The sequence below is a fragment of the Triticum urartu genome, chromosome 7 (genome assembly GCF_003073215.2).
Source record: "Triticum urartu cultivar G1812 chromosome 7, Tu2.1, whole genome shotgun sequence".
Lineage (NCBI taxonomy): Eukaryota > Viridiplantae > Streptophyta > Magnoliopsida > Poales > Poaceae > Triticum > Triticum urartu.
In genome coordinates, this window is record NC_053028.1 from 548,289,578 (window position 1) to 548,304,180 (window position 14,603).

The window sequence follows — 14,603 nt, forward strand, 5'->3', positions numbered from 1 at the left end:
CAACTAGTACAAGCTATCCTGACAAAAGATGGTCTTCGTCTGCCAAAGGCTCTGGTGGTCACGCCGTCTTGGGCTCCACGGTGACCTCCGTCCTGCCGTCCTGCTGGTCTTGATCTCGTTGCATCAATATGAAAACCTTTACTTGACGTCTCGGGACTCCGCGCCTGCGCCTGCTCCTTTAGCACTGAAGGGGAAACGAGGACACTGTGCGCGTTGGCGCTCGCCTGACGCCCATCTGGCTCCGGTCGTCATGGCTTGCGTCACAGGAACCTCGCGAGGTGCCCCTTGCTTTGATCTCTCCGCCCCTCGCGAGCCAGCATGGTGAGACCGCCCTCGAGGAGGTCTTGCATCATCCACCTCGCGAGGCTTGGCCCCTCGCGAGGATCTTGAGTATTTGCTGATGAAGATGGGCCGTACAGGGCCATTAGCAGAGCCACGTCGCAGGCCGCAGGCAGGCAAGTCTGGGACCCCCGTTCCCAGGACGCTGACATGAGCATTGCATCTGCATCCGGGGTATGAGGTTATGTTTGACTACATCACTTTTTCATGTCCAATTATCACCAGTTCACCACCAATAGGATCTGACACCAAACTTACTTTTGCATCACCAATCTGACTATCTGAGCGACATGAGTCATGGAGATAGTACTCAAAATCTACTTGTCGAAGGAGGAAGGCACCCACCAGTGATGGCGCCGACGAGCATAGGTCACCCAAAAGCACCACGAGATGGCACATGAGGGAGAGAAAGTCGTCCTACTTCACTCATGATGCTCTGGCCGTCAATCGCAAGTGGCGGAGGAAAGGGGAGGGCTTTGGCTGGTGGTCGTCACCACCCGTGTCACCCGCACAACTAAGAAAATATCAATGGTGGATGCATGCTTCTTATTTCCTCGTCTATATCATCTTCTATGTAATTTGGAGCGTTTTTTCAAATAGTTCACTTCTACATATTGATCTTTGTTTTTATAATGTAAAAAAATATTTGCTAAATTACTGGGTACTAGAAATTAGTGTACCACTAAGATAATATCCTGCCCAAGTAGTCCCAATCATCTTTGCTGCTAAGTTTAGATTGAATGACAGTGTTTGCTCTGCTTCAATGCTTAACATTTCAGACTACGTCGCACCATTTTTTTCAAGACTATTTATGTTGCCATTTGCTTCTTCTCTATTAAATATTGGAGCTTACCTCAAATAAAAAACATCCTTACTATAATGATGCTAAAGAAACCTGAAGTTCCCCAAATAGAAAAACAACTAGAAAATCATTAATGTAGTTGTAACCACTAAGCATCATAAGTAAACCTTCATAAATAAATCATTTTAAACCAGTTCAGATCTTAGAATTGGACACCCGTGCATGTCTGGGGATAGGGTATCCCCAGTCCATCAGAATGAAAGTCCACACAAATGCTTGCATTTTTCTAGATTTATTTCAGACGTTTTAGCGATGTGCACTTAGTAGGAGAAGACGTTCCATTGACTACTAAGGTGTCTACGACGACTTCGTCAATTTAAGATGATGCACGCATGTATGAGTGTGTGCGTATGTACCATGTTAAAACAACGGTTTTTCTATTTTACAGTCAACTGAAATACGGCGTTCATTCGAATTTTTCCACCGTCCGATCGTGCATCATGATTTGTTCCCGATGGCCACGCTTCGCGTCTTTTTTTAGCTTTTTTCTTTTTTGAATTTGCTATGTTTTCCTCTCTGTTGTCGCCCCTCATTTCCACGCGAGTGCTTGAGAGAGAGACAACAGTCAGGGAGCTACATGAAGAAGACACAGACAGAGCGAGTCAGAGTGCGGGAGAGAGTGTCGAGAGGGCGGCGAGCTCTTCCCCATTTCCATGGCGACTCTGGCGGCCATGCGCACTCTCGGTTCAGGTTTCTGCTCCGTCGTTTCCGCGGTCCTGTGTATAGGTTGGCCTTCGTCTCTCCCGCGCCCCCTCCCCTGTTTTCTACCTTTCTTGCAGAGATTTTAGGTGTTAGTTTGAGTTCTCCCCCCGGCCCCGTTCCATGGCGATTCTGGCGGCCATGTGCGCTCTCATACGAGATTTCTGCTCCATCCCTGTTGGTCAGAGCTGGGTGTGTAGGCGTTGGTCGAAGTTGGTTTGTAGTAGTTATTTTTCAGAGTTGGGCATTTTAGGGTGGGTCGGGATGGAGATTTGGAGCTTCTAGGGGATATCCAGCTCGTTTTCAGTTCTGGCGACGTGATTATTTGGTGTAGTTGCTCTGGTTGTATGCTAAATTCCAAATCAGGTTTTTCTTAGTTCAAGATGTTCTGTAGGGGGTATGGGTTAGTTTTTCTTCGGAATCTGTTATTTGCAGTGTAATTTTTCCTTTTCGAATTGTACATGGAGGTTTGGTATGGATGTGCATGCTTCTGTTAAACTTAGTCTCTTTGTTTAGTAAGGTGCCACTGTGGTTATGTACCATTTTTGAATGTGGTTACTGGTTAGCCTAGTGTTAGTTTTTTTCCGTCAGCACTATTACTATGAACTTTGTATACTGTATTGTTTTTGTTTTCCTAGGGATGTGTGTAACTCTTACAGATTTTTGTATTTCTTGCAGGAATTATTGTGTCCTTGTTGTAGTTATTTTGTACTGTTGTTTAATGTTATTTTTCAGATTATATCAATTTTTCTCCCAGATTTTAGTTTACTCTAGCATTTTTAGCATTGTCAGATTTTTGTTTTCCATTGGGTAGTGATTTCACCTTGGATATGTATGCGATTTACATGGTTAACTTTCCTGAAACTTAGATTTGAGAAGGCATGTAAATCTGAATTTTTAAAATAATGTAACTGTAACAGTGTAATTATAGATTTTTAGGACTGCAATTATAGTTCTTTTAGAACAGTAACGTACGAACAAAATAATATAAACTCCAGTCCGCACCCAATTATATGAGTAGTGATGTAAATCTGTAGTGATTGATTTTACACTTAGGCTTGTATAAATTTAGTTTCCTTTCTCTGTAAATTTGCATCACTAGTTTTGTAAAGATTAATTCAGTTTCTGGAATTTAGATTAAATTTCAATTAAGTGGTTTGTAGTTTACACTCGCCTGTATATATTTACTATTGTATTTTTTCTGTATTTTTGCAACATTAGTTACGTAAAATTTGCAGATTAGTTCAGTTCTTAAGTGGTTTTACACTTAGGCTTGTATAACCTTACAAATTTTTCTGTAATTTTGCAACATTAGTTCTATAAAACTTAGTTCAGTAGTTCTGGAATCAAGATAAAATACGTATCTAGCAGTTTGTATTTCTACAGTCATGCTTCCATAGATTTTACAGTTATATTTTCTCTGTAAATTTCCTTCAGTAGTTCTGCAAACCTGCCAAGATAGTTCACTTGTTAATTGGTTTTACTCTTAGGCTTGTATAAACTTACAACTTTTTTCCTGTAATTTTGGAACATTAGTTTTGTAAAACTTTAGTTCAGTTTATGGAAACAGATTAAATACGTACTTTACCAGATTGTAATTTACAGTCATGCTTCTACAGATTTTACAATTGCATTCTTTCCGTAAATTTGCTTCAGTACTTCCATAAAACTTCCAGAATAGTTCACTTCTGGAATGAAGAGTTCATATGTATTAAGTGGTTTTGTAATTTACCTTTTCGCTTGTATAGATTTCCAGCTGTATTTGTTTTTATAATTTTTATCAGTAGTTTTGGAATCAAGACTAAACATGAACAAAGCGGGTTGTAATTGTTTTTTGGTCTTTTTTTATAGATGTTACAGTTGCATTTTTCTGTAATTTACACTTGGACTGAATTAAGTTGTATCGGTTTGCATATATTTACTGTTAGGTTGGTATAGATTTACAGTTTTATTTTCTATCTAATTTTGCATGAGCTGTATAGCTGAAGGATACTATTTTCCCTTTCCATTTTAGCATTTGTATATATGAATGATTTCTATATAATACTTAAGTGGTTTTCCGAATTATACATTATTTACATTTATATATTACTGAAATGAGTTATAGTTGCATCATTTTCCTTCAGTTCTGATTTTGTTTTTGATTTTTGTTTTTGATTTTTGTAGAAACAAAAGAGGTCTAATGGTTTTCCAGTGTCATTAACCTTCACAAGATATTCTGGGAAGTTTTTTTGCTTCAGTTGTTGATGCTTTGAGACCTAGGCAGATTTCCAAGGTAATGTTTGTGTTTGTGGTATTTTCCTTTTCTTTTTCTAATTTATTTTCTTTTTTATTTCAGTTCTGTATCTTATTCAATATCATGTTGTCAAAGAGGCAGATTTCCAATGGATTTTTATTTTTTTTTTGCATTCAGCAAATCTGGATCTGCTTGTCCTTGTTCTGCCCCCTGTAAATTAGATCACCAGTTTACTGTGTTAGTTAGTAATTGGGTTCATGTTTCTGTCGAGTCAAGCAGTAGGTATCTTACAGTTTCTTGTCTGTTTGCACTATTTTTTCAGGTCCCAAGTTGTAAAGCATGATCCGGTGTAAGTGCTTCCGCTGGATTTGTAAGTCTTTTTTATGCTAGTTGTTCCTGTGTAAAAGTCAAATAAGCAGCTAAACATGATATCTGCATTTCTAGTAAGTAGTAACAGAACATTGTAGGTTTATCAATTCTAGGTTTTCTTCTTACGGCAAACCAGTTGTCTGACAATAGTAACTGAGTGAATGTATACATTCCCTGCAGTTTATAGCAAGTGTTAGATGTATATCGACAAAACATTAAATATTCTTTTGCTTCAGAATATATGGAAATTGTCTGCTCCGCATTTACATTAAGAAATGAAATGTCATTTTCCCCAAAGAGTATGTGAAGGATTGTTGTCCCTGCTCAATATAAAAACATTTCCCTACATTGGCAAAAAATGATGGAGAGCATGCAGTGCAGTTTTTTTTGAAGATTCATATGTTTCAACTGCAGTTTTATTTGTTTTTGATCTGTAGTATTCATGTATTTGTCTGTACATCCCCATACTATTTTTCCATAGACTTTATGTATGTTGGGTAGTACTAGCCTGCTCCTTAGGCGGTTTTCCTTTTATACACTGACCTTGAAGGGTTTATACTGTGCATGCGTCACTGTAAATACCTTGATGCGTCACTGTAAATACCTTGATGCATGTATGTATGTCGGGCAATACTGTTTTTCTAGTTTGTTCCTTAGGTTGTTATTCCTTTTCTACAGAGAGCTTATAGGCTTTTTGTACTGTGCAGGTGTGTTTGTATGATTGGTAATACCGAATTTAAAGGTTGGTTCCTAGGTTAGTATTGTTGCTTTTCCTTTTTACAGTGATCTTAAAGGCAATTTACTGTGTATGCGCAACTGTTGGTAGTATGATTGATGTATGTATGCTGGGAAAAATTATTTGTCCAGCCTAATTCTCAGGTTGGATTGTAGATGTGTTTTACAGTTGAAACCTTAGTTTTTTATGCATGTATGTATGTTAGGGAAGACCATTTTTCCAACCTACTTCTTACTTGGGATTGTAGATGGGCTTTTCATGCATGCATGTGTTGTGTAATACCAAATTTTTACGCTGGTTCTTAGCTTAGTATTTCTTTTGCTTTTTACAGTGAGATTTAAGGCAATTTACTGTATACATGCGACTGTAAGTTCGTATGATGCATGTATGTATATTGGGGAAAAACATTTTTACCAGCCTACTTCTAAGGTTGGATACTTGGATTGTAGATGTGCTCTTACAGTTGGTATGTAGGCGAGTTACAATTTTTATATTCCAGTAAATCATGTGTTTTTTACAGTTAAAACCTGAGCTTCTGATGCCTATTTTTGTAATTTTCCTGTTGTTCACTGATGCTACAGTTTGCTGCTTCTGACATGTTAACTACTTCACGAGTTATTTACTTCTCTCTACTTTTTCTGTGTAAATGCCAACAAATGATGAATTTACAGTAGCAAAAGAGTGGAGTTATAGTGTGTTGTTTTTGTAATCTGTTCAATTTCTACTTGGAAGTCACTATATATCTAGTTTGCTGTGGTGTGCAGTAGTCACTGAATTTTTACAGTCCCTAAATCTCTGAATTCCTGTTTTCCTATGTCAGATCTTTCTTTATGATGGAGCATTTGTGTTGTTCTTGGGGGTAGAAGTGTTCCAGGTGTGAAGAGAATAACAAGGGATCGATCAGATGTGAATGGGATGAAGTGATTCTGTGAGCAACTACCAGATTTGCCCCATGTTCAGGTGCAAAGGGGCCTCAGATGCAACAGTCAGGTTTAGTGCATTTATTACACTGTTACGTTTTTTACTGAAACTATTTTGGTTTTCAGTCCTTTTTTGTCTCGTGATATAAATTCACATACATTCATTTTTTCTGTTGTTTCTTTTGTCGTACATACATATATACATACACGTGTCATGTTGTCACTGGATGAAAAAATTGATTGAAGTCCAATTTGTTTCGAGTCGACTGTAATATAGACACTCCCTAAATAAAAGTAGTATTCTAATAAAATAGCTAGCATGTAGGCGGACAGGTTGATGACTAGTTTATAAGTGATGATATTTGTGAGTTCAGATAGCCTTCAAAATTTATCATTTAATTGGTGTACTTGTTTCTTTTTTTATTAATAGTTTTTTTTTGGTTTTCTCAATTTATTCACTAAGTGAGTTAGTATTGCCGTACGATGTCAAATGCACTATAAGATGCAAGAAAATAATTAATTATCATATCATTCTAGATTTTATGATCCTTGAGCTATTACACGCTCCAAACGAGAACCATAAAATTTGCTGAAGCAAATAAAATAGAGATCAAATGAACTATAAGATGCAGGAAAGAAATTATTTATAATATTATATGACCTTTGAGCTATTACACATCCAAACGAGAACCATAAAATTTGCTGAAGCAAATAAAGGTAGCATACACAATACAAATAGTTAGAATTATTACATCGAAGTGACATCAGAGCATTATGTTGTTATAGCCGCAAGCAGTCTTGGCATCGGAGGCATATCAAGCTCCATTAGACCCTCAAGAACTCTGACCACTTCACCCATTGTTGGCCGCTCCAGCTCATTATCCTGGATACACCAACATGCTACATTGCAAACTCTTTCAACCTCATCCAAGTTAAAGTCACCATGTAATTCTGGATCTACCAAGCTCTGCACATCTCCCTCATGAAGCTTGTTGATGGCTTGCACAGGGAAAAAAGTGACATGGTCGTTGCTGCTAGTGTGCACAACAGACGCATTCCTTCTTCCCGATATGATTTCTATCAGTACCATGCCAAAGCTGTAAACATCGACTTTTGATGTAATAGCAACCCCGCTAAGCCACTCTGGGGCAAGATACCCTGTAGTTCCCCTGAATGTAGTTAGAACCCGGCTAAAATCCCTTCCTATGACCGATGCCAACCCAAAGTCTGCAATTTTAGGGACAAACGATTCATCGAGAAGTACATTTTCTGGCTTGATATCACAGTGTATGATGCATTCGCGGCAACTCTGATGCAGGTAGGACAATCCTCTAGCAACTCCGATGGCTATCTGATATCTGGTGCTCCAGTTGAGGACTGTACCATTGCTTTGGAACAGATGGGAATCAAGAGAACCATTGCACATGTGTTCATATACAAGCAGCCTCTTATCACCATGACAACAGAAACCAACCAATTTGACCAGGTTGATGTGCTGGATCAGTCCAAGTGCACTTACCTCTGCCCTGAATTGCTTCTCTCCCTGACGCGCACCTTCAAGCCTTTTCACTGCTACACTAGTCAGGTCACTTAGAACTCCCTTAAATACAGTCCCAAAACCTCCTGCTCCTAGCTTCACTGAGAAATTCTTTGTAGCACGGCCCAAATCGGCGTATCTAAAGGCAACAACTCCAACACTACCTTGATTGGTGGCCTGTGATGACATACCACACCAGTTGAATCTGTTCCTTAAGATCACCAGTAGCAGCATGAGCATCAGCAACCCAAAACTGATAACGCTTGCAGCAATAACAGCTCCAGCTGCTGGTTTTCTTTTACTATCTCTTGTTGAACTTGGAACATCTCCCGCAGCAAGGCGAATGTACAGAGTATATTCAGAGCTGATCTCGATGCCATCATCCTTGTTTACACTGAACAACTCCCCTTGCCAAACAGAGCATTTGCTGTCATGGTAGGAGTAAGCAGTGCAGGAGCAGTTGGTGAGGCAGGCCCATTCGCATTCGCTCCGATTTGCAGGAGCATGCTGTAAACTCTGGGGACCATAGGGTAATGTCACACGAGCTATGGGGTGGAACACGTCTGTGGAACTCCTGTTGCCATTGCAATCCAGCGGAGTGTTTCTGGAGCACCCTCCTGTCCGGTCACCGAGCTCCCAATCCTGAGGCGACGTTCTGGAGAAGCTCTCCATGCACTCGCATGGCGGGTGCGAGCTGCCGGTGCAGACGGTGAACGGTCCGCAGGCGGCGTATGGGGTGCAGGGATCGGCTGGGTTGACGTAGATGCTATGCCATGCCTGGTTGTCTTGCGACCACACGTTCAGCCTGGCCTGACCAAACACGTCCATGAAGAGGAACGAAGAGATCTCATCTGGTGAGGTGTACATGTAGTACTCCTCCTCCCTGTTGTTGACGTATTCTGGGACAACCATGCTGGTCTGTGGGCTCATTTGCAGCAGCTTCGTGATTGCTGGGATCTGCATCGACGAGTGGTCGTCAGGCGACCACCACCAGTACACTTCGGAAGGGTAGCCTCGACGCCTGGCGGTCACCATCCTTGTGCCATTGGTTACCAGTCCCACGCTGAAGGAGCCGAGGCCCGGATCGATCCGGCTCTTCCACGAGATGCCGAGACGGTTCAGGCCGGTGACCTTGTTCCAGCCGATCTTGGCGCCTGGGAGCAGGACGTCGGTTGGGTCGTCGAAGCTCTGCCACAGCACCTCACTTGACAGGCTTTCTATGACGAGGTTTCCACTGCCCAAGAGGATGGCCCTCGTGTTGCTGTGTTGGTTCTAGCATTGGAGATGTTGGTGTTGGTTCTAGCATTGGTGATGTTGGTGGACCAGACAACGGATTGGGTGGCGTTGTTTAAGACGACAAGGTTGCCATCTTCTGAGACTTGAAGCTGTGTTGCTCTCAGATCGGGTCCGGCGATTGGCGTCTCCCGGTTTGCGACCCAGACGGGAGTGATGACATGGATCTTGTTGAACCATATGGCAAGGTACCAATGTGGAGAGGTGGATGACTTGCTGCTGTTGCCGGCACCGGGCTGAAAGAAGCCAAGCGCGAACTTGCCGTTGCTGGAGACGAGCTTGTCGCCGACGGCAAATGGCTGGCCTGGCGCGAGAGTATCGTGTTTTGTGGCTATGCTAGGAGGAATAGTGTGCATGGAGAGGAGGAGGAGGCCGAGGAACATGTGGAGGGTAGCCATGGCTGCTTTGCATGTATGTCTGCTTGCCCTTCCTCGGCTCTGCCATTTAACGAAGGAGGCTTAGGAGAGTAGAGGAGATAGGGAGAGCGGACGTCCTGGACGCAGCGGCATCTGGACGCCAATGGTTGGCCTGATCGAGGTGATGCGCGCATTAAATATTGGTGGGAACGACAAAGACAGCATACATCATTATATATAGGTGAATACCGTGGCCACATGGCTGACACAAGGACCTTGTTTCATCTACAGCGCGGTGGGGGTGTGCCTTGCTGCCTTCAACGGCCAATTTTGATGTTTTGACCATTTTGTGAAACTTAAGCCGAATTTAGCCCTGGTCTCAAATTTTTTTTTTGGGATCTGATCTTTTTTCTACCGTCGAGGTTGATGGCGGTAGGGTATAACTGTCCAAAGCCATAGACCTTGGCGGTAGGATTCGACCGAGCCGTGACGTCCGTTTGATATGAAAAATACCCTATCCTCAGGGTCCTTGACGATAACTGTGCAACACTACCGTCAAAAAGCCATGCATAGCGTCTGGCACGCATGCCACAAGTGCGATTTGATATATTGGGTTTCAACGTACTTACTTGAACTTCTGAAGTCAACTCAGCTAGAGTTGATGGTACTACTTCTGTCGTACATGCATTATTGTAGAAGTAAAATTACTAGGCTCCAAAGCTCCGACCATGAAGCAGGGGGCTATAGTACTAGTGGTACTACTCTTAGGTGATACCAGCCCTTCTTATATGCTATCATGATATCAACTTAAAAAAAATTCAAATTTAAACTTGTCAAAAAATTCTGAAAAAAATTCATGGATGTACAAAGAAAAAAGACAAATCCATCATGATAGCGTCAAAAAAAGACAACTAAAAATGACACTATTCACATCTGAATTTGTCTTTTTTTCTGTTTTTCTATGTGTATGTCGAATTTGAGCTGAATTTTTTAGGGGTTGTCAGACATATATGTCATGAACATCCATGATTTTTTTTCAGATTTTTTTGACAAGTTTAAATTTAAACTTTTTAAGTTGATATCATGGTAGCATATAAGCTTTGGAATCACCTGATAATTTCCGGCAAACTGAAAGCCAGCGCCCCACTATACTCTAACTAGCACGTCATCTTGATGGGAATCGCGAGGGACCGCGCATGTAGATGCTGCTGCGTCTAGCGATGCAGTTCTCAGGAGGTAGGTTCAAGACAAGGAGAGGGAAGACAATGCAGACGAATAGGCGACGACGACGCTGCTTGCATGCGGGCTCAAGTTCGTCCAGTTGTTGATCACGACAAAAATAGTGCAGACTTAGCGAAACTAGGGCCCAGGACATGCAATGAAGAGGCTGTTTAGTTTGTGACTAACTTTGCTACAGATTGTCACACCTAAGGTTAGGTAAATCAGACCAACTTAGATGAGTGTTTGGTTCAAGCCACACCTTAGGCAAGCCACACTTGTATCCCACATGGCATACATATAAAAAGTGTGGCAAAGATTCTCTTAGACTTGTCAACTTGTGGCTCTCATTTTAATGAACTAGTTTTAGACAAGTTTGACAAAAATGTGTGACAAAGTATGGTAATACTAGTCCTAGAACCAAACAGTCCCGAAGAATATGGGTCCTGGGTGTTCACATTGGCGAATCATTCCAGTTAAAAAGGTGGGAGCAGCTAGATGTCGGTCGACTGAAAATATAATTCGGGTCGGTCGACTGACAAAAAACTGTTTCAGTCGATCATACTACAGAGTACGCCAGCTGCCTAGCAGGCCCATAAGCAAGGAATCTATATTCTTTAGCGTCAAGTGCTCATGACCGCTAGCAAGAGTCTGCAAACAATGCTTGCTTGGGCCATGTGCCTGTGTCCTGTAGCGTCAAGTGCTCTGCATGCCCACGCACATAAAAATAATGTAGCAAGCAAGCAAAACATCTAACTGGTTCTGCACATGATGGGACCATATGTTTCAATGCATTAAGGCATGATTAATAGTACAGCCAGTTGCAGTTGCTGGCTGTTTGACGTTGAAATGTCATTTATAGTCAATCTTATAGCCAGCAAATACAATAGCTACATATAAATGAGTACTACTTTATTGGTACATGGCCCACCTCCCTCTCTCACAAAGTCTTTAGGAGCGCGCAGCCAGCTGTTAATTTGTAATCCGCTTCTTTTCTCTTTCTTGTTCTCTCTCTGCCAAGTAAGCAAAAATATATTATTTAAAGCCTTACAATTCGCTTACTCACCTTATTGTACTTGCTCTTAAGACATTCAGACGGGCACTTAGAGCATGATTAATAGTATAGCCAACAACCGGGCTATATGAAGTTGCCATGTCACTTATAGCTAACCTAATAGTCCGCTCATACAACAGTTACACGGACTAATATACTACTCCTTCCGTTCCATAATGTAGTGTCTATAGATTTTTGCAAAAGTCAAACATTACAAATTTTAACCATATTTATAGAGAAAAGTAGGTACATTTAGAATACCAAATGCACATCATTGGATACATCAGGAGTTATATTTTCAGAATGTATATGTTTGGTATTGTAGATGTAGACTGTTTTCTCTATACATTTGGTCAAAGTTGGTAAAGTTTGACTTTCACAAAAATCTATAGGCACTACATTGTGGAATGGAGGGAGTATACAATTAATACATGGCCCACTCTTTCCTCTCACAAAGGGTGTTGGAGCTCGTGCTAGAGCCGGCCGTAAACTTGTAGCCCGCTTCTCTTCTCTCTCCTCTCCTCTCTCCTCCACCTAGACATAAATCTGACGTGGCATCTCTTATAGCCCGCCTACGCCATCCTATTGTACTTGCTCTTAGGGCATCTCAAAGGTGGACTCGTAAACCTCCCGCGGCTGTCCGAACCACGGAAGCCATCCAACACGGTTGTATCGGTCCGGACGCGATTTATCCCGCAAACCAGAGACAAACGTGGGGGAGGTTTGCAGGAGTCCGGACACACGAAAGTCGCTCTCCGCCCTCTGGCCCACCCAAAAGGAAGGCCGAGCCCGCGCTTTTGTAGTATCCCGCATTATTTCCGCGCCAAAATCCCCCACTCTCTTCTTCCGCTCTCAGTCGCTCTCCGTCCAATTCCCGCTCTTTTTTCCCATGCTCTCCTTCCCTCCGCTACCGGCGCATGGAACCATCGGAGAACTTGTCGGAGATGGAGCCGACGGAGGTGCCGGGGGATCCGAGCATCACGCTCACTCAAAAGATCAGCTCGGATAGATGCGGCAAAGTTGTCGCGTCAAAGCGAAGGCCGCAAAGGAGAAGCTGAAGAAGCGTGGTCGCCGGTGGGCCTGGTGGTTGCGATGGGCGTGGCGGACGGCGCCAGACGGGCGTGTCCACAATACAGATGGCGCTGTGGCAGGAGCCTTACAAGCCTCCGTACTACGCCGCCGCCAAGCAGCTCGCAAAGCCCGTCGGTACGGTTTCTTACATCGTCGATGTTAACTCGGCGCCACTCTTCTCCGAGTATTCTTTGCCGTTGCTCGTCCGGGCGAGGACGGCAGCCGGAGAGCACATGGGTGCCCGCGCGCCGTTTGCTGCAATGCCGAGAGCGGGGGAGCCGACGTACAATAAGGACGGCTAGGATGGCCGGTCCGACAGGGCAGAAATGCACGAAATGCCGGACCGATGTTCTTTTGGATTCGGGCATGTAAAAACTAAACATATTTGCCCTCTTTTGGTTGTGACCAAGGATGCGATCTGGCGCGGATGTGGTCGGGCGCGTTGTGTGGATCAACGTAGATTTGAATTTGAATTTGCTGGTGGACATATACATGCTACGATTGAATGGTGTCCTCCCGCATCCGTGTCCGCGTAATGGCCCCCCGTCCGTGGACGAATGCGGGAGAAAATTTGTGAGTTGCCGTTGAAGATGCCCTTACATACATTATCTATAAAAGTGTGCTACTGCTATATATAACTTACTAACCATGTACAACAACAAATGCCCAAAACTCCCAAGAGAAGAAAATATTAAACCAGTTCCTATGAAAGCTACGTTGTTCTACACATGCACTGCAAACTCACGAGAAGGTGTGCACTATTAACCCAATAACCAAAGGAAGAAAAAGGCCAATCACATGTAATTCTAATACTTGTGGTGGTGTCACCTTAAAGAATAAATGAAAAAAAAAGGTTTTTAAGAAAGAATGAATTAGTGGCATTTCTATTACCGAAGAAATAACATATAAACAAATTGAAAAATAATGAAATTTTCTTGCATACAATTTACACCGGAATTATGGTTTTTTATAGTCCGCAAAAATTCACATATAATAATTTAAAGAAAATTAAATAAAAAATAAAAAATTATTTTTTCTAAGAAAGAATGGATTAGTGACATTAGAACCCTTTAATAAGAAAGAAGATGACAAAACTTTAAAAAACATGCACTGAAATTGCACCTTTTGTAATATGCAAAGAAAAAGCATATACTAATTCAATTTTCGCACTCTAGTATAATTTATGCACCTATTTCGTAGTACATGTGTGTATACATTTCATAATGATGAATGAATTAGTGACATTAGTATTACCATTCAAGAAAAAGGAAAAGATAACAAATATAAAACAAATAAGAACAAAATTTTCACACAATTTTTTGAGGGAAATTGCACTTTTCTAATATGCAAGAATAAGCATATAATAGTGTAATTTTCGAAAAGAAGAAGTTTTTTTAGTAAGGAATGAATTAGTGGCATTGGTATTTCCCTTAAAGAAGAAATAAAAAATAAAATAAAAATACTGAAGTTTCCTAAAGAAGAATGAATTAGTGACATTGGTATTACCCTTTAAGAAGACAGAAAAATGACAAAATTACACATAAATTGCTTTTTATAATATGTAAGAATAAGTGTATAATAGTGAAATTTTCATGAAAACGAAGTTTCCTAAGAAGGAATGGATTAATGGCGTTGGTATTACCCTTAATGAATAAAGAAAATGGCACAAAAACAAAATAATGAAGTTATATAAGGAAGAATGAATTAGTGGCATTGGCATTACCCTTCCAGAAGAAAAATAGAAACATAAAACAAATAAAGAAAAAATGCACATAATTTACACAAAAATTGCGCTTTTTCATAATATGCAGGAATTGGTTTATAATAATGAATTTTTCGGAAAAGGAAGTTTCCTAACAAGGAATTAATTATTGACGTTGATATTAAATAAGAAATAAAATGAAATAAAAAAC

General features: G+C 41.3%; 1 long non-coding RNA gene and 1 pseudogene across 1 annotated transcript; one reads left to right on the forward strand and one right to left on the reverse strand.

The window, feature by feature from the left end:
- Positions 1-1,789: 1,789 nt before the first annotated feature.
- LOC125524579 lies at positions 1,790-6,633 on the forward strand. Its single transcript, XR_007290838.1, has 5 exons — positions 1,790-1,927; positions 4,067-4,175; positions 4,459-4,506; positions 5,213-5,259; positions 6,062-6,633. It is a non-coding gene; the product is annotated as an uncharacterized LOC125524579 (long non-coding RNA).
- Positions 6,634-6,795: 162 nt separating this feature from the next.
- LOC125523158 lies at positions 6,796-9,519 on the reverse strand (annotated as a pseudogene).
- Positions 9,520-14,603: the final 5,084 nt, after the last annotated feature.